The sequence below is a fragment of the Parasteatoda tepidariorum genome, chromosome 1, assembly GCF_982258835.1.
Source record: "Parasteatoda tepidariorum strain Cologne lab strain chromosome 1, Ptep-v5.0, whole genome shotgun sequence".
Classification (NCBI taxonomy): Eukaryota; Metazoa; Arthropoda; class Arachnida; order Araneae; family Theridiidae; genus Parasteatoda; species Parasteatoda tepidariorum.
In genome coordinates, this window is record NC_141755.1 from 58,090,626 (window position 1) to 58,112,602 (window position 21,977).

General features: G+C 30.2%; 1 protein-coding gene across 3 annotated transcripts in view; it reads left to right on the top strand.

Annotated features, from left to right (window-relative positions):
* The window catches only part of Hr39 (Nuclear hormone receptor FTZ-F1 beta), an 88,533-nt gene that overhangs the window by 30,132 nt on the left and 36,424 nt on the right, over positions 1 to 21,977 (top strand). The window contains exon 1 of one of the 3 annotated variants that reach the window (XM_016075721.5): positions 16,064 to 16,607. The exons of 1 other annotated variant lie outside the window; for it this stretch is intronic. The gene's annotated coding sequence lies outside the window, so the exon portion shown is untranslated. Of the gene's footprint in view, positions 1 to 16,063; positions 16,608 to 20,310; positions 20,433 to 21,977 lie in introns of those variants that run through there. One more of the 3 variants, XM_087165234.1, reaches the window with a different exon arrangement.

Consider the following 21,977-nt stretch of genomic DNA (forward strand, 5'->3'; position numbering starts at 1 on the left):
CCCTTTTCTGCCTAAGTGGCCCTCGTCATTTTCAGCACTTTATTTGTTCGGGAAGCAATGAGGTGACTTAAATTTTTTTTGGTTGGTGGCTCCAAGCCAAGGGTTTGAAGGTAAAGAACTTGGAAAGAACTTCTTGTTCCTGCAAATAGTCTAGTTAACGATTGGCGCGACAACTGTTATTTGAGATTTCATTTGGATTTCGTTTCCGTGACGCGCTCTGTTCCTTTATTTCTGCTGCCTCTATAAAACAATTGTGGCCAATCACATTTTGTTATTTTCTTGACGTTCTTCTCTTTTCAGATTGCTTATTTATCTTGACGTCTGCTTCAGTTAATGAAATCTTGAATGGCAGTAGTGACCGAACTAAAAGACCTTCAGACAGGATGTTCTCTAAGCACCTCGCTTGCCACGTAAAAAGATTACTTTTTTTAAAAAAAAAAATTTTTTTTCTCTTTAAAATGATTGATTAATTGCCTGCAACAGTTACTTATGCTATCATTTTAATTATACAAACGACTAATACAACTGCAAGCTTCTTGTTCTTATCTAATTAATAATTGCCGTATCAATTATTATTTGAGATTTCATTTCTATGACGATATTTTTTCTAATTCTTGAAAACATTTGTAGCTATAAGCGCATTTTTTCTCTCCTTGGTTTTATGTTCTTCACATTTCAAATTGCCTAAATATGTTAATTCTAAAAATGCCTGCTTTCATTTTTTAAAAAAAATTTTATGTTACATAATATATACATTTTTCGCCAAATTAATAGCAGATCATCGCAAATGGCTGTAAAATGAGTTTCGCCTAATACTGAAAATTCATACTGATTCTGAATCAAAACGTATGTTAATTAAATTCCAACTTAATGTCAATTTCATGTGTGACAAGCGTGTAAAAAATGTTCGCTTGCAAATCCTTTCCCTTATTAAGCATTGTCATTCTTTTGGAATCAAGAAAATCTTATATATTTGATGTACGTCGCATTACTTAGAAAAACGTCTAGTCGTATAGTATTCTAAATATTGCTGATGAGAAGGCGGGGAAATTGTTACCAAATGTACACCTGTGCATGGCTTTGGGCAATGTGTATTCATTCATTACAGGTAAAAGTAAAACTTACCAAAACGAAGCAATCCATCATTGCATTCTTATTCTTTTTCATAATCTGGATCTGCCAGAAACCACAAAATGTCTCCAGGCTTATTTTACACTGCTTATTAGAGTTTGATAGATTCGAATTAACAGTTGCAACCTTGTAGTTCATTTTTACAGTTCTGTGCCTTTATGAAACTCATCGCCAAAGTCTATACTTTACATTCCGATTTGAATTTTGGGTCGTTTATTGATAATTTAAACGCCTTTGGTTACGGCAATGTGCTGAAAGGTATTGAAAAAGTTTTATTATTTACTAGGTAGAACATGTCTAGTAGAAAATAGTATAAATAAAACCAGTAATTACCTTGTTTGTTACTGCGGGTACATATCTACTAAATGGGTCTGTTGTAGATTGCCCTCAACAATTTCAACTCGTGCGGTCATTTAGACTTCCAGTTCACCTTAACCAAATTAATTCAAAAATTTGAATATTTGTGCGCCTTCAAACAGACTCGTTTAAACACACTCTGTGCGAAATAATAGTTTATATTAATTAAATAAATAATCCCAAGTCTACATTAATGCTGCACTTTTATATACATTTCTACTAACAATGTGTCATTCATGCTTTTCAAAAACCTGCACAATTTATTCTTTTTTCCATGGAAGATATTAATTGGAAAATATATAGAATTAAAAAAAAGTAATAATTTTATTCTTTTGTCCTAAGAATGCGATGTATTGCTGTAATACCGTTCGTTTTATCAAAACCAGGGTCTTCATTAGTTCAGTATAGATGCCGTACTGGTCTAGTCTGATCAATCCCCACTATGTGATCCATTAGTATCGTCAACTCAAGTGCAATACTTTGTCACTGAGCTGATAGATACGAAAACTTTCGACTTGGAGTACAGTGTTAGCGTTCTTACGGTGCACCTTCTAAAATAATAACTCACCCAGACGCCCGTCTGGACCCGTGGCGGTGACTATGGTAACGAGGTATGACTATTTCAAGTAGGGGTGCGGGGTCACTGTTTTGGAGTGGTTTCGGCTCGGGTTGGCAAGAAAAAGGGAATCTCTTCGATCTATTGTGTAGTCCTAGAGTAAAGCTACTGTCCCTAAAATGCACCATCCTTGTTTCCGTAGCACCAGACGGCCTCAGACTTTGGGGCGGGAGGAGTTCTTAACTTAGACAAACTATACCAGACTTAGGGCATGCGGATTCCGATTTACTGTAACTCACAATGCATTGACGCCAATTACATGCCTCTAGTAACAGAGTATTGTGACAAGCAGCATCACATTAACCCATCTACTTCCATTATAGATTAAATAATAATTTTGAAGATGAGAACAAGATTTCCACATTTCGTCTTAATATTTCTATTATGTATTAACCTGCTCTCATCTTTTTTAAACTACCCCTCTGAGAAAAATCCATTTTTGATGATGAATCTTGAATGTTAACTTAAATCATTATTTAGCTATTGAGTTTGAATATCAAATGAAAGAGAAAACGTGAAATCTAATCAGATAATGTTTCACTGTTTTCCTTTTAAATTCTATGCTAAAACAAATATTTTCTGCTTTTAGATGAGTTAGTTATTCAAGTTGTGCAATGAATTAGCGATTAAAAAAGCTGGAAAACTTTTCTTTATGTTTAATATGTCAATTAAAAGAAAGAGAGTGTTTGTTTCATTTTGAATTTCAAGTTAGATAAAATTATTAATAATTTATTGCATTAATGTAACTTAGGGGAAATTGTTGAGAAATTTAAGTTTACATGTTAACTGAATTGTCTGAAATTTTTGTGGTTGCATTATTTAGTTGCCTTTAACTACTTAACAGGTATATTAATCTTTCATAATTACACGCTGATTGCATTTCACACATTCTTGACAGTATACGTAATTCAAAGGTGTTCAATACGTTGCACGTTCGTATTAAACTCGAAGCTCATACATTTAAAACTAAAAATCGATTATTTTTAATTTTAAATGAGCTATAAGAAGACTATCTTCTCTTTCTGAAATTTGTTGTTATTAAGGTTTGCCCATAAGTCTGATTAAAAAAAAAAGGAGAAGAAAAAATATTATTTTTAGTCAAGTTTATCGATTTTATCAGAATGAGGCAGTATTATGGAGTATAAAATGACATTTATCAGATTGAAACATTCTAAAGAGAATATCGAGTATTCGAAAAATAGTCATTTGACCTTCAAGATCTAATTTAGAGGACGCCCAGCTGCGAGACAGCGTTTCGAAATGACAATATTACATAAAAAAAAAAAAATTGAGTAACGATGACAGAAAGTACAGGCAGAAAAAAAATGTGAGAAGCAGGGGTGCCGCCGTTTTGGCAGCAAGCCACACCGCCCTTTAATGTTACATTTCTTTAGGAGGTAACTTGCACTTCCCAGAAAATTCCTGGCAATCCCTTTTTTGAAAAGATAAGGATGAAAACAAACTTTCACTTCATTTTTAATTAATTACTGGATTTTACACTTCTAAGTTAGATATTATTTAGATTTTTATTTGCTAATGAATAATTTTCTAAGAAACGATTAATAATGCTGACAAAAAAGTGTTTTAGACTGTTCTATTTGCCGATACCACTATTACTGCGTTAGGATATCAATAGAGCTTTTACTGTTTTCTTTTTTATAAAATGTCATTTCAGTCCTCTCGTCATCGGATAATGCTCACATTTTAATATATATGTAATAATATGCCTTTAAAGGCTAGATAAACTTAAGAGACTTAGGCTGATTCAGATAAAAAGGCATGTTATTAAGTTATAAAGTATTGAAAATGTTTTTCTCTGGAGTTTTGCATCTATTACATTAATGGTTTTCCTAGCAGGAATGTTGGGAATTGGCCCAGATTTATCTAGCCATGAAAATATAAGAAAAAGCCACGAATTTTTGGCTCTCCCGATATTTGAAGACAGGGTTCCCGCGGCCTTGAAAAAGCCTTGAAAAGTACTTGAATTTCATTTTGATTTTCAAGGGCCCCTAGAAGTACTTGAAAATGATATTAAATCCTTGAAAAATTCGAAATGACCTTGAAAAGTATCGAAAACTCAGGAAAACAGCCCTATTTCCAGTATTTCTATGTTTAACTTTTGACGCGCGTAAGTGTGAGAGAATGACTTCCCCGTCTTTCAGATGATGACACGTACTGTTTGATTTTAGGATTTTATGTAAGTTTGGCTGGTTTTAGGAATTTTAAATATTGGGAACTGCGCCAAATTCTGACAAAATCTCGATACTTATTCAGGCGATTTTAATATCAATCATCGATCTTCGTATTAGACTTATTTAAAAATTATGTGTTGCAGGGATGAAAGACTTCCGCGAAAAAGCGGAAATCCGTTTTTTTCCCCCAATTTTGAAAATTTCCGACCGTGTTCCAAAAACTAAAATTTTTGGGAAGTCCTATTGGAGAAACCCAAGCCGCCCGAACGATAGTCGGATTACCGCGACTTCTGCTATAGAGTGGAAAAGAGTCTAAGCGTTTCGTTTCGAGCGCCGATGTTTTTTTTTTTTTTTGGCTGATTTTTGGAATTTTAAATATTAGGAACTGCACCGGAATTTGCCAAAATCGCGATTTTTAATCAAACGATTTTAATATCAATCATCGATTTTTGTATTTAACTGATTTAAAACTTACGTGTTGCAATTTTTTTACGCGATTTAAAAATCGTACTAGCAATTCCTATTCACTCAATTTCAAGATCCAATATCGCGATTTGTATTTAAGCGTTTTTAAAACCCAATGTCGCGATTTGTATTCTTGTGAGCTTAAAATCCAACATCGCGATTCGTATTCACGCATTTTTAAATCCAATTTTGCGATTCGTTATCACGCAGTTGTAATATCAGATATCGTTTTTCGTATTTGTACGCTATTTAAAAATTACTGCGATTCGTATTCACGTGATCTAAAAATTATGTATCGTGATTCTTATTTACGCGATTTAAAAATTCAATATCGCAATTTGTATTTTCGTGTTTTTAAAATCCAACAGCTCGATTCATATTCACGGGATTTTAAAATCCAAAATCGCGATTCATATTCACGCGATTTTAAAATCCAAAAACGCGATTTTAAAATCCAATATCGTTATTGGTATTCACGCGATTTTAAAATCCAATATCGTGATTTGTATTTTCGTGTTTTTAAAATCCAAAATCGCGATTCATATTCACGCGATTTTAAAATCCAATATCGTGATTCATATTCACGCATTTTTAAAATCCAAAATCGCGATTCATATTCACGCGATTTTAAAATCCAATATCGTGATTCATATTCACCCGATTTTAAAATCTAATATCGTGATTTGTATTTTCGGGTTTTTAAAATCCAACTGCACGATTCATATTCACGCGGTTTTAAAATCCAATAGCATGATTCACATTCACGAAATTTTAAAATCCAAAATCGAGATTCATATTCACGCGATTTTAATATCCAACAGCACGATTCATATTCACGCGATTTTAAAGTCCAGAATCGCGATTCAAATTCACGCGATTTTAAGATCCAATTTCGTGATTCATATTCACGCGATTTTGAAATCCAAAATCGCGATTCATATTCATGCGATTTTAAAATCGAATATCAAGATTCATATTCACACGATTTTAAAACCCAATATCGCGATTCTTGAAAGAAGTAGAAGTAAGCTTTCTCTTGAATTAGTTACTGTAAAGATGTGATATATTTTTCATTAGTAAGTAATTTAATAGTTGCGCCTTCCTATAATTGCTTAATTTTTTTAAATATATTAGTGGTCGAAATTTTAAAATTATATTTAAGAAAAATTTAAAATTAACTGTCTAAATGCTTCTGCCACTTTAAATATTGAATAAAAATCTCCCAGCATAATTAAAAGTTGCTTTTATAAATCTCAGTATCATATAGAGCACCCCCTCCTCCTCCTAGTGACCTGCGTTGTAAAGGTTCAGCTTTTTTTTATTTTTGTCCACTTTAATGCCTGCTGTTGCAATTCGTTTTCGCGTGATTCAAAAATCGCACTCGCAATTCCCATTAAAGCAATTCAAAAATCTAATATCGCGATTTGTACTTAAGCGGTTTTTTAGCGCAATTAGTTTTTCCGCGAGTTTAAAATCCAATGTCGCTATTCGTATTCGCGCATTTTGCGATATCAAACATCGATATTGTAATATCAAACATCGATTTTCGTATTTATACTCAATTTGAAAACTACTCGTTGCAGTTCATATTCACGTGACCATGTCAAGTGCAAATGATCGATGCTACTGAAAAAAAGTTAATTCAAGTATGAGTGGTTAATTAAAAAAGTCAAAGTGACCAAAATTGTTACTAAGAATCTATCAGAAGGTATTGAGGTGAAAGTTGGCAACTGTTTCAATTTAAAATGGTTGACTGGTAATAAATTTAAAATGATAATTAAGCCGCAACATCCAATAATTGATTAATTTTCTTAAATAGAAAAGTGGTCGAAATTTCAAAATTATATTTAAGAACAATTTAAATTTCACTGTCTAAATGCTTCTGCCACTTTAAATATTAAATAAAAGTCTCCCGGCAGAGTTGTTTTTAAATATCTAATTGATATCACAGTATTATATAGAACATTCCCCCCTACCCCGTCTTCTGCCCGAATCTTTGCTTATTCAGAGGTTGTATACCTAGCTTAAAATAAGCCTTAATACAAAATTCAAACCTGACGTTTTTATGCATCATGAATTTTATTCTCGACTTGATGCCAATCACCCTTGTTTTGTTTTTTTTACTTAGATCACTTTCCAAAATCAAGAGAGAGCAATGGAAGTCTTATTTTTCAGTACTGCTATTATCGACTAACATTTATCGTCAAAACATTTTAGTTTAAAATGTTAAATTTTAGTCTATCTTTAACTAAAATTTAAGTCCTTGAGAATTTTATAATAAGTCTTAAAAAGTCCTTGAAAAGTACTTGAATTTTATTTTTATAGTAGAGCATGAACCCTGGAAGAGAGGTTCTGAAAGGAAGGTGGTTGCAAGGATATTCTTATCTTAATGAAACGTCATTCAATTGATAAAATTTAGAGATTTTCATTCGTTAAAAGGATAGCGCCACTCTGCCGCTGGGAAGTTTTTGGGACTATCTTAATGCGTACTTTATCTACGAATTATTGCCCATTAACTTTAGAAAATAATCTTTTATCTGGCCTTATCTGGTTTATCTTGACTCTTTGTGAGAGACCGATTTCTATATCTTAAACTTGATAACAAATATCTGTTTTAAGCTTATCATTTAATATAGAAAGACTCCTATGAGGGATTTATTTATATATATATATATATATATATATATATATATATATATATATATATATATATATATATATATATATATATATATATATATATATATATATATATATATATATATATATATATATATATATATTAACTTCCTTATATTAGAGTTCCATTCAGATTACTTTCGAAACCTCCTATCATAATAACGCTCTGAAGTGTTGACAAAACAAGTTGAGCCTAACAGACACAAATTGAACAGATCTTATTTTGCTCTCATTCATTTACAGTTCATGTTAATCGCAATTAATCTTATTGGAAATATCATTTTTCAGCCAAAGGGCTCATAGCAATCAGTTTTTCTGTAAGTTAAAACCGAGATTTATCGCTCATTGTTTTTAGCCAAACCTGTGATAAAAAGATGAATTGGCGCTATGGATCTTGAAAGGTCTGTGTCTTTTGTATGGTGTTGATGAGCACTCAGGACAGCAATGCAATTTCTTAGACTGTTTTACGAGTAAAACTGTCAGGCTGCTCGATCCATTGCACTTTTGTGGTTAGCAGTTTAATCTAAAAAATTTTCTCTCAACTTTACAGTATGTTTTTTGAGAAGGAAGAATTCACACGCAGAACACTTTTGGACGTAATATAGGAGTTTTTTTTTTTCTGTACATAAATAAGAATTAATAATACACATACTGACATAAGCTAGCTAATAATTTTTTTAAAAATATTATAAATTAAATATGACATTAACTGCTCAAAGGAGAAAGGAATCGTGGATTTATGTGTGCCAGTAATACAGAAATGTATGGTTATAACCTGTACATAGGTACGCGATTTCTCAGTACGGAAATCTACCACGCATAATCCACGCAATACGCGTCCTAATACGCAAATTTCCAAACACGTGAACTTAGCATTTTTTTAAAGATATGTAGCTACGTAATGTTAATGTTTTTTATTTTTTTCAAAACGCTAAAAGTTCATATAACTTCTCTGTAAGTACTTTTTGTTAAATGATGCTCTTGGTTAGTCTTCTTTTTTTTTGCTTCTTTTTAAACATGGTTTGAGTCATGAAACAATGCGGAAAATTCTTCCGAGATAATATCCTTTATTATTTATTTCATTTTTCCCAATGTCAACTGTATAGTTTGTCTTTCTGAACGTCCTTGCGGTCGACTGATATTAGAAAAACTTCTTCAGAGTTCCTCTGATTTATATTTCGTTTGTCTTCTTGTCTTGATTCTTTTTTTTTTTTTTTTTTTTTTTTTTTGAAAAGACAACAGAACTTAGGAAGAACTTATTCTTTTATTAGGACGATAACCTCTTTGGAGGGAAAGGAAGAAAATGTGGAATTATTATTATTTTTTTTTTTTAATCATCATCTTAAAGTATTTCTCGAATTACGTTGCGAATGTAATTCACAGTGTATCTCCGCAACCTTGAAAATTTTGAAACTAATTCTAAAAGTATCGATGCTTAGTAATAGACCAGAAAATTTACATTTTCAGTTAGTAGTCGACTCTAATAACTAAGTAGCCACCTTTTCCTTAAACCTAATGAGTAGGCGACTAAGTCCTTTTCATTTAACAGCTACTTTGTAAAAACTTTTTTGCTTTGATTAAATTATATATTTTTGTTTTTAAAAAAAAGTCATTCGAAGTAATCTACGGCTATTCAACAATAAAAATAATATCAATACGTAACAAAATTCGTTTAAACATACTGACTTTAAAGAACTTTTATTTAAAAATATTTGGGGAGGCAAAATACATTTATTGTATACATTACAACTTTGAAATATGTGAAATGTTAAATAACTCCCCTTCCGTATAATCTTTCTACCTCAAATTGATAGATTTTGAAGAATGAAAATTTACAATGGAGACATCGGACATTTTAATGAAATTTGTGTTTTCCGAGTCTCTTTCTGCAATGATGTATTTTTATCATTAAACAATTTTCAATAAAAAAAAATGATAGGAAAAGTGACTGGTCGTTTGTTTAATTTAAGTCGCCACTTTTTTTGTTGACTCGCTACGTGGCAAATGCTTATTTCAGTTGTGCTTAGTTTTAGTAGCTTTCGAGGAGATTTATTTATTTATTTTTTGAATAGAAGTTAACTTGCAACCGCAGGAAAGACAGGAATATACAGGAGCTTTCATTGAATTATTTATCTTTTTTATTTTTATTCTCAAGTGGGCGAAATAATCATTGACGATATGTTTGGGGCTGACCACAAATGATGTCACGTTTGAAAAGGGAAATCGTGAATTTATGAAATGGGTAACAAGAAGTATGACATTACACACTTTGGTTAAAATAGAAGCATTAAAAATCAGCAAGTTAACTATTTTTATTTTATTTATTTTTATCGTGCGTTTATTTCAGAAAGATAAAAAAAAGTTTTTTTTTCTGATTTTATTTTGCACTCACATTGATTTTATTTTCTATTGAAAAACATCGATGATTAAGGTTTAAATTATGTTCTACTTATAAGTTCAAATGATGGTTATTCCATTAAGACTTTTTTATAATTAAGAGTAATCTTAAGACTTTTTTATAATTTATGTTATAATTTAACCTGTATAAAAGTATTTGATGTTCATAAAATAAAGATAAGATTTAAAGCAAAATATGTCATTTTGCAAAATGCTACTGTTTTTAGTTGCTCATTTATGTTAATATTGCATTACTATTTTATGCATTTTTCGTTAGATTAAGTATATTTTCGTAAAAAAAAGGTACAAACATAATCTGTAATCATTAATATTATTAGGCCAAATATTAAGATCTGTATATAAAGTTTAAAAATAAATTTTGAAGTATATAATCTACAAAAAAAGTATCTTATTTCTGAACTGCAATTATATGATGGTACTGTGTTTGGTGAAGTGTGAAAGTTCAGAAAGTGTGCATGCATGTTGTTTATTTGAATTCTTATAAGTATTTCCGGAATTTTACCGTGAATATTCTGCTCTTCGAAATTTTGAAGCTGTTTTTTGTAGCATTATACGGCATAGAATTGTGATGTAAATAGGGAGTTTTTCTTCTTAATATATTGCATCATTCCGCTCTTGCTCAGTTTGTTCAAATAATTGTTACTTACGTTAACCACAACATTCATTGAACAATGTTCTAACCAAAGTGATAGACTTGTTTCAGGTTAAATTGAGGTATATTCCCTCCTCTTAATGGGATTCGGATGTGGGTAATTTCATTTTATCAATTATTTGTGCTTTATTTTTGTCATTGCTTATCTGTCTTCTAGAATACTTTTAAGCTGCTAGACCTGCTCTTACGAAATAACAATAAAAGAAAATTATGTAATTATTGTTTGAATTATTTTGTGACTTCTCCTATGTGCATTTCAAGTTTTGTTAATTAATACAATGATGCTTACTAAATTTAACATTCTTTCCTTTTTTATCCTAAAATTAAATGTATGTGTTATAACAACTTAAAATCTTACTAATATAATTAGTTATTAAAATTATTCAAATAATAGTAAAACGCTTAATTTAAAAAAAAAAAAAATCTTTTCTTGTTTTTGTATCATTTTCAGACACGGAGAGAACTTTTTATCTTATGACTGATATCGATTCGATTGACTCACGAACTAAAACAGAAGCTCTTTCTCTCCTGCTCTTTGTTATTTTTTTTTATTCAGCCCATCAAATGTTATGATATTTTTATTTCTAGAGTTTCTTCCCCTTCTCTATGTTTGAATCTGACCTTGGCTGTATGCCTTCCACGTCCTTGACAATGACCTTGAAGGTCTGTCGCCTCCACAGTGTAAAAAGCGGGATGCATCCGGCGCGCATGCGTGTTCGATGTGCTCCGCTGGTTTAGAAATACGGTTATGAATTTCTTTTCATTTGTATGTTATTCTTCATATGCATATTTTATCACGCAGAAGGACATCTTTTCTTTATTAGAATTATATAAAAAGAAAAATTAAGAAAGGAAAGGTGTTGTGTAGCGTAACACAATCGTGAGAATTTAATCGCTGTTGCACTTATAAACCTAACCGGAATTTCCAATTATTTGTTTCCTTTTGAGAAAATTGATAATTTATGTGTGAGGAAAACATTGTGAAACATTAATAAATCATTTTGTTTATTTTTTTAAAAAATATCTTTATCTAAAATTGAAAATTATTGATTTTAATTAAAACTATTATATAAATGCCTTTTTTAAAAACTTGTAATTTTTAAAAAAAAATTTTTTAATGTGTGTTTTTCTTATCTTTGACTTTTTGAATTTAAATATTATTTAAAAATTTTATTCCTTATCTTTAAAACTGCGATATACACATTCAAATATATGAAATAAAAATTAGAAATAAATAAATAAAATACTAATTTATTTTTTCGATGATGATGATGATTCTTATAATTTCTTTAAACTAATTTTCATTATTTTTAGTGTTCAGCAATTTTAATAGCATACATAATTATTTATACTTTAATATGTGTACTAAAAAAGGAGCATGTGAAAATCTGGACTGTAGTACTAGAGCATGTGACTTTACTTACCCATAAGTTAGTTAATTGTTTGCTCTTATACCTAATACCCTATGCTCTTCTCTTTCTGAATTTAAATAATATTTAACAATTTTGTTTTACTCCATTATCTTTAAAACTGCAATATGCACATTCAAATATCTGAAGTAAAAATTGGAAATAAATAATTAAAGTATTAATTAACTTTTTCGGTAATGATGCAAACATAACTTTATAAAACTAATTTTCTTACATTTTTTTTACACTCAGTAATTTTAATAATATACATAATTTTTTCTACTTTGAAGTGTGTATACCAAATAAAGCGTATGAAAATATAGACTGTAAATTTAGATCATGTTATTTACTTACACATAAGTGTTTACTTAAATGTTTTCCTGTAAATAAGCTACTCTGCACTAACGTTATATAAAAGGAAAAGCTACTCGTACAGAGCTTGTTCCAAATTGGCATATCAGGGCAAAGCAAAATATAATACAATTTTTGTTATATATTTAGAATTTGTACTATTTCTTTGCGACTATTTCGTTACATTATGATTTAGACCGCATTTAAAAAGATTTATATTTTCATTTTAGTTAGGATATTTCAGATTATATCAGTTACAAATATTTATATTATATCTATTACAAATTATGTCTGTCACAAATTAAATGACATATTGAAAATAAAACGGAACTTTAATAAGTTAGGTTTTGAATTTCAAAACGAACTTAAATTTTGAATGTTTTGAAAGGGGAAAAGAAATTTATTTTTCTTTCTTTCGAGAGAAAAATTAAATAAATAATTATAACACCGGTGCTAAATTTTTGGGGGAATTAATAAGTTTTGAAGACATAAAGCAGTAATTTAATTCAGTTTTTAGTGTTTTAAGCAGGGCTCGTATTTTGTCCGACGAAACAATTTCTTTCAGAACTCTGGAAGACAGTGGAAAATACAGTAAGAAGTTGGACGAAATGGAAGAAACTAAAACTGATCGATACAATTGTGTAAATATAATTGAAAATGAATTATTCAAATTTATACTTTAATAAAGTACAAAGAAATAAAAAATTTCTTGTGATTTATTTTTAAAAAATAATTATTTTCATTTTTTTAAAATTTTATACTGAATTTTGAAATCAAATACTATAATTATTTATTTAGAATTATGATTAAAATTATCATTATTACCATTATTATTACCTAAATAAATACAGACATCTGACTGCGGAGCCATTGGCCGCGGGTTCGAATCCTGCTCAGGGCATGGATATTTCTCTCTCTCTCTGTGTTCTATGTCCTTTCCTCTTTGTGTGATTGTGACCCGCCCTATAAACGGGTTTGTGGTTGTGTGAACTGGGCGACGCTGCACCACCGCCTTGACTTCGCCACAGGTGTCCACTGGGTAACTAGAAGAGAATAGCAGTTCTGGCATTTCTGTGGCCAATGGGACAAACTCCAATTGTCCTCCATTAAAAAAAAATATCTAAATGAATTGTGTGTTAATGAATATTCTGTTTAATGATAGAATTATGAGCAGAAAAATATTTCTTTGTAAAAGATTTATTTAAAAATTATTACTCTGTTAAAAAATTTTCAATTGGTTACATTTTTGTAATATTTTTTAAAACTTGTTAATTTGTTTTTAATTTCTTTTTTTTTTTTTTTAATTTATTTAGTTTTCCTTTTCTGATTTCTTTTACAGTAAAGTAAAAAATAATTTTTCTCCATATTCCAAAGAAAATACTGTTAAATACTGTTATCGGTCAAGCTAAAACTATCAAAATATAGTATTAAAAAAATAGCTATAATATTTATCTTTGAAAGTTTGCAAATTTTTTTTTTTTAAATCATTGATTTGAAAAAAAAAATTGCAGTTAAAAATTCTTAAGTTTATTTTCTAAATTGTTTATAGTTTTTTGATTAGCTATGTAAAATATAAAATTTTTATTAAAAATATTTATGGATCAATATCTTTAGCTTACTATTTAAGAATTGTATTCAGTATTCATACTTAATAGCATTTGGTGAGTCGAGACCTGGTTGGCAGGGCGCTGGACTTACGTTTGCGAGAACGGGAGTTCGAATCTAGCCGGCCAAAGACACCTCGGGTAGTAAATTGTGACTGGTGCACGTTAAATCTGTCGGGTCACAAAGTCCTCCATGTTCCCATAACAAATCAATACTTCTGGGGGTACTGAATTGGAGATTGATCATTCTCTGGTTCAGGTCAAAATTACGATCTGTAGACGAATGAATGGATGTATAAATGGGTCCGCCGTGTAAACTGGTGTGACGTATGGGTGTAGCAGGAGTCTAATTCTTGGCCATAGATGGCGCCATTAGAAGACAAAATCAATCACACACCCTCTGCCTTAATGTCCGACGACAACAGCATAGCATAGCAACATAGAAAATAAATATGCTGAATTTAATTCTGAATACAATATGTGATTTGTACTATACAGTAAATGTATAGTTAAATTATGATATTTCAAAAATTCTATTACACTCCTTTATGTAAAACATTTTTTTAAAAAAAGACAGTTTTAATTTTTTCAATTTTTGCCTTTTTATTTTCCCGTATTAAAAAATAAAATATTGAATAATAATATATATGTTTGAAATATTGAATTAATATTCGATATTTCTTTATTAAAAAAAGGGAGATTTCTTCCATTTTTTTTTACCATTTAGGTTGGAAGATACCTATTTTCTTCGGGTGTTTTTTTCCACCTTGAAAGAAACTTGCCATCTCTGGTTATAAAAACAGCATATATGTGGTTTTTATTTATTACGATAGCATAATTCAAATTTAAACATCTTTGATTAACATGACTTCGTTATAGATTTTTTCTGTCGTAAACAGAAAAACTAATTTCATGTTTATTACTGGTTCTAATTATTTTGTACGAAAAAGCTCTTTTGCGATATTTGTATTAGAATTTTGTAATATCTCTTAAACTGAGTGTACCGTAATGTCGTCCAAAATAAATATTCTTGGGATCCTATCAAAAATTAAATTTTAAGAAAATGCACATTAGGAGGGTCACATCAATATTTTAGTGAAAGATAAAAGAAAACGCAAAATTGAGCATTCTATACCCCAAAGGGCCCCTTACTAAATATTTCGAAATTAATTTACTAATATGCTTTAACTCTAGTCTTGTACTTCAATTTAAACATTAAAAAATATATATATTTAGGAGAACATTTATAGAATTTCTAAAAGCAGACAGTGGCAATTTTTTGTAATTTTTTTTCTTCAGATTTACACAAAAAAAATAATTAATAATAAATAATAATAAAAATAAAATAAAAATAATAGTAATTTTTTATAAAAATTATGGACCCCCTGAAATTATAGGGCATAGGTGATAATCAGACCTTGATCCTATCCACTTGGATTTTGTTCCATTCGATTCTGCATTACAAAAATAGATATAAGTACAAATTTTACTTTTTATACGTAAAACCTTAAAACTATTAGTTCTGTTATACAAATTGATCTCATTCAATGCAGCGTAATGAATTTACGCTAGAAACAATACCGTACTTGTATACCTCACTTGTCTAAGAATCTTTTTAAGTTTTTCTCCTTTCCTCTTCCCCAGGCGCGGGTCCCGCATGTTTACCACCGCTTTTCTTATTCTACCAAGCAAAAGAAGAAATAAATAATATCACTAAAAATGAAAAATCAAAAAACATAAATAAAATCTATCCTTAATGTTTATTGAACTGATTTACCGAGTGGCACAATTTTTAAGACTCAATAAAAAGCTTATTCTCTTTTAAAAACATATTACTTTGATATGACAAAATGTTATCAAAAAGTTTTGTTATACGTAAATATTTTTTCATGTTTTGTATATCTTGAACTAACAGATCTCTTATTTTTTAATATTTTGTATTAATGAAACTTGTTTTTTTCTTTCTTTAAATCATACAACTAATAAGATATTAAAAAAAATTTAATATATATCTGATTTACTTGAATTATCATCCTATATATTCATACTAATGTTCTTGTATTTCAATATTCCCCTGCAGCAAATACCTCCCCCATCTTTTTCAATATGTAAATTATAAGAGGGCATATCTCCTAAAAAAGAGAAAGCGCCAAACGTCGCGATAACCTGTCCTCCGTGGATAATCTTTTGCTCTTCGCAGCCATGTTACAACCGCAGACGCTCGTCGAAGCAGTATGGCAAGGTCACCAAAGAAGCCAAGGTCAGTGTGCAGGTGTCGTCACGGGTGACGTATTTGAGTTCCACGTGCGAACGAATTTCGTATTGGCAGAAAATCATTGTACCTCGACGCTGACGCTCGCCACCGAGATGTATTTTCTCGTCCGAATGCAATTTTTACCTCTTCTTTAAATTTTGTTTTGAATTGTCGAACTTCCTGATCCGGGATGTGTGTACTTTTTATTCTCCCAACAACGTTCAGAAAACTCTCACTCGGAATGGATCGTTGTTCTTAGCACCCTCTTCTCTGGAGCATCGAACTTGGCGAGAAATGTGGCTGTATTTTTTAGTGTGTGTGCGCGTTTTTCCGTGATTTTTTTTTTTTATGGTGACAAATCGATTACTTAATATTTCTTTCATTCTTTTTTTTTTTTTTTAAATCTTTATTATTCCCCATAACTAAAGGATACACATTTACTTATTACGTGCCCTGTTGTGGATATCTCATATAATAAGGTAATTTTCTTTGAAATGTATATTTTGCTATTAGTTTTTAAGATACATTTCTTGAATTCAGTTTTAATAAAAATAGGAATTACTAATTAATTTAATTTATTGAATTTGGAGATTATTAAAGAACGCATTTTCACGTTATTTTTTTCTTCTAATGTTCGTAGGCAATAAAGCAGACCATAATATAATTTTAATCTATATTAGTTGTTGAAACATAATGTGTTTCACTGTATCAAGGTTTAGTATTTCCTTATTTGTTTAAACGAATCAAACTTTCAAACCCTCAAAAAAATTGAAAGAAATGAAGTACAAAATCACATATGTTTAGCTGTAAAACTTGTATTTATTCTTCTCTGTTGCGTAGCCGGCGTGACTAGTGAAAGAAATAAAAAACTACGCACAATATTGAGCTACGCAATTTCTAAAAACAAATTCCTGAAAAACTTTAGAGCTGCGACCTCACACTACTCAATAGCCTTATCTATTATAGTGAAACTTGCTAAGCTGACCACCTTTTTTTTGCTGATCACCTGTTTCAGATGTTCATAATGATCAAACACCAAACTGGCTAAAACGGTGACATTTACCATTGATCAAAATGTTGACTACTTGTCTAAATGAATAATCAAATTGTAGCTTCACAAGTAGTCTACTTACCCAAGCTTCACTGTATCTTCTGGTAAAGTCATGAAGTGTGTTCTGTTGCTTTTGACCATCAAGTGTCTTTCTAACTGATTTTCTGTAAGAAAAAAAATCTACGAAACAATTAAAATTTACTGGTATTGTTGGGCTGACGAATATATAACAAATTTAATAAATAGAAAGACTATTTTTTTTTCTTCCGCTTTCAAAAAATTGTTTTATTTGGTAGTTCTTACCAGGATATAACATTGAAAATTTTTGGCACGGTATATATTTTTATTTTGTTCACGTAGAAAATGGTTAAAGGATTATTAATGTTTAATACCCTTTGATATTTAAAAAATTGGGGGAAGAAATTTAAAAATTCTGTAAAACACGGTTAATGATAATTGAATTTTCCAATTTTTTTTATAGTTCTGAATATATGGTTAATTTTGACCAATTCGGCATAGGTAGGGCCCTATATAGTTACACATCAGCCTTTTATCTTTTCGTATTTTTGTAAAATACTCTTAATTGGAATTAAATTTCTTAAAAGGTTTCAATACTTCTGAATGTGCGGTTAATTTTTATCAATTTTCTAGGTAGGACGAGGCTCTATATTATTCATCTGCTCCATCATACCTAAATTCAACACTAAATGATACCTCATTCTTGCACCTACTTCAATTATTTTCAATGAAAAATTTCCCTAATAAATACAATAGTTTTATGCAAAAAGAACCATTTTTCTATTTAACGTTTTAAAATGATATGAATTGATTTTAAAGCGACTCCTTTTAATAAGAAAATCTTTAAAATGTTTTAATAATAAAAAGTGAAAAGTGTTTCTTAATTGATAAATTATTTATATGTATTCGTCTTTTTTTAATATTAACTGATGAAAAGAAGGTTAGTTTTTTTTAGTAGGTTTTAAAAGGCAAATTTTTAATTTCTATCGTGAAAATCATAATGAGTATTTATAATTTCAATATACAAAACTTAAAGTTTAAATTCAAAGTCAAAACAACACCACACTATGTGAATTACAAAAATTAAAATTAGCAAAAAAAAAAAAAATTATAAGCACCTGATAAAAATTCCTACAATAGGAAAAAGCTTACTAGAACATTTGCGAAAAATGAAAGGCATAGTATCGTCAGGGGATGCTTTGCCCTACACTCCTTTTGTTGTGTTACTCATTTTATTTCACCCTATGGGATACCTGCACTTCAGTCAATGTATGGAAGGACGAAATGGATCCTTAAGTTGTTGTTTTTTTTCCCAAAGCAGCTACGTTTATAAAATTGTTTATTAATGATATTGAATGTGAAAAAAAATTATTGTCCGGCTGGTCGTATAAAACCAGATATATAATGAAAAAAAAAATTTTTTTTTCCTACTGAAATAGTTAATGATGTAATGATGACATTAATAATACTATGACCTTTATACACCGAGAAACATAAAGCAGTTTTAAAATCCATAGAACATAATTCTAATTGAAATTAGCTAATCAAATATGAGAGCCGAAATAGCAAATAAAACTTAATCATGAATCTCGGCGGCCATCCTTCGCAATCGAGACATTTATAAATTAATTCTTCCCGGTATTTTCACTTTCCCCAGCCTGTGTAGCTTATAGCCATTTGTAATATTCGGGTTTGTGCTACCGACAAGGTCCTGGTTTTACTAGGTAGCACTATTTAACAGTAAAAGAAGACTTAGCATATTTTGAAGTAGGTACAAAACCTGTTTTAATAATGGAAAATAATAGTTTTAAGTGTTATCAGATGCTAAACTTAACAATACATTTTCAAGCAATTAGAAACTTCCGGGTTAAACCGGTGGTGTAAAAATCAAAACTTTGATATTCAAATTTTTCACAACGTTGTTATCGAAACATTGTTATACCCATACTGTTTTGTCTTTCATCTCCAAACAATATGAGGACAGTCTGCTACAATATCATGGATTTCTGATGAATAGCGGCATTTATTTCATGCAAAAAAACAAGAACAAAGAAAAGAAAAAAACGGAACCGGGATTTATTCCTTTACCGGTATTCCCTTACCATTTTCGCAGAATTTAATTCTCGTGTAAAAAAGACTAAGTAAATTTGAAATGATAGTAAAAAAGAAAAAAATTGTGGTTTACTTTTATCATTAATAATTTCTCAGACCGCATTTAACTGATAGACTGGCCACATTCGGCCCGCATGTATGTTTACAGGTTAAGCAATTAGCACTATTTATCAGAAATCATTTGCAAAAGGTCGATAATCAATCACAAATTAAACTCCTTGCTTAATTCAATCAGTTCTACTTTATATTCTTCAAGCAGTTCATTTTTCATTCTCACACCGATTCATGGCGAAACTTATTTAAAATGGTGCCGATGACGACGGTTTCAGCTTTTTTTAAAAATATATATATTACGAGGTATAAATGTTTGTTTTGAATTAAATAATTAAAATGTCGCAAAAGTTTTACAATTTTAAAAGATCTATTAAATATTTTTTATCCAATCATCATGTCTATCGGAATGAATCTCTTCCTTTAGACTCGACCTCCTAGAAAAAAAATAAAAAAGTAATAATAAACTTTCTCTGAATTCTATTTTTTAAAGTTGGTGGACACGGTTTCTGAGAGGCAAATGCTTCAGTTTTGTTGAAAATTTGCATACTTCTAGATTGAATTTTACTAGATATTGATCCAATTGGTTTGAGTGATTTATTTTGCAAAGCAATGCAAAAAACCTTTACCAAAAATCTTTTTCCTTCATATATTTCTGCTAAAAATTCAAATTTTATTTATTTACGTAGAGAAAATCCTTCGTTCTATAATTATTCGGTATAGAAGTGTGTATAGTTGTGATAAGGTGGATGCAATCAGGGGTCTGTTTAGAAGAAATTTGGGTCCGTTAACGGACCCTTCACAAAATATCTTTTCATAAAAACGGACCCTTCACAAAATATTTTAACTTAAAAACGGACCCTTCACAAAATGATTTTTCTTATAATCGGACCCTTCACAAATTTGTTTATCTTCATTATTATTTTGTTAATCGAATAAACCCTTTCCAGGGCAGAAAACAAGAAAGATGGATGTAAACGAATTAAGTTTTGTCTTCGGCAGACGATTCTTCCATTATTCGTCCGAAATGAATATTCTGCGTTCAGCAGTATAGGCTAAGTACCAAATATTTGTATGTTGCATCTCTAATTTAGAAGCAGCAATTGTTGTTTATTTTTAAAAATTTAAATTTTTTTATTATAATTTTACAGTGCAGAGCATAATCTTGTAAAAACTCCTTGATAAAGTTTTTTTTTGCAATAACGGACCCTATTTGCACGAATTCATAAAAGCGGACCCTGGTTGAAAGAATGTGAGTAATTTTTTTCACAATTTCACGAAAAACGGACCTTTCACAAAATGTCTGGACAGACCCCTGGCAATAGTTTTTGAGTGAATATTTTTTTTTCCAATATAATTTTTTCTAAGGATCACCGATTCTCAACGACTAGATGCATTTTTTTTTAAATAAAAAAAATTAGTGTCCAAGTAGTGTTCTTTCATATTTTAATTAATATATTATGATATGCATGCGCACATTTTTAGCTATTCGAAAGTTTTTTTAGATGTTCTTTCGACTACCCTAGCATTCCTAGGAATCGTGCTAGCGAACCCGTTATATTACAAGACACCTCTGATATCCATTTACACATTACTAATATGTGACATGTTCATTTCTTGTAAATAATTTGCAATCAATCAAAAAACATCACATTATGCTACATATTGCATAAATAATTTTTATGTTTTAATTACGTCATAACGCTTATTACAGAATTAAAAACTGGATACTTTTATTCTGAGATTTCGGACAGCAAATTATCTGTGTTGCATTCATGTTGTATGCATTCAAATGATTGTGTATTTCGCTTTATTTTCCTGGCAATGAGCTTATTTGTTGGTGGTTGTGCGGATATGATGTTCATGACAGAGACAGCTGCTGTTTAGGTGGTCGGCGACCTCTCTGACGGCTGTTGTGTGACGGCCTGATCACGACTTTTCTTTTTTTCTTCAACCTTTTATGCCATTTGAAATAGGCGTGGTCTTCTCATTACCATTTGTGAATTCAACTGTAAAACACAAAGAAAATATTTATTGAATTTTTTTGTTCATTTTTGTAGCCTTTTTCTGTGGCAAATTTATTGCTGAAACCTTCGTAATGGGTGGCGAAACCTTGCAAAGTAGTATATACCTACATTGTTAGCTCTACCTCTCCGAACCCTTTATAATATATTAATATTTCTGGTCAATAAATGTTATCGTGTTCTGGAAAAGTCAGGTAACAATATAATTATACTATTTATTTCCTAATCGTAAAAAATATCAAACAATAAACTCACAAGTGGACCATGGAAAGGTCTTGTTCAGTTTGGAGATGGATCTCATTTTGACGGGGGAGGGGTTGTTTTTCTTATTTTGGGTTTATGGTCTCACACATTGAGGTGACCACTAACATGAACCAGCATGTTAGTTTTAACTCTCTACTTGCTCAGGTGTTACTATTAGCCAACACCTCCATGTTGTCTTTTATTAACGTGTTTGAACCGCTCGTAAAACGCTGAAATTAACATCAACTTAATTTGGTGTATTTTCGTGATTAAATCCTCGGTTAGTGACTTAAACTAAATGTTACGTACTTGTAAAACGTTGTGGGCTCATTTCTTTTCCGAGGTTATTA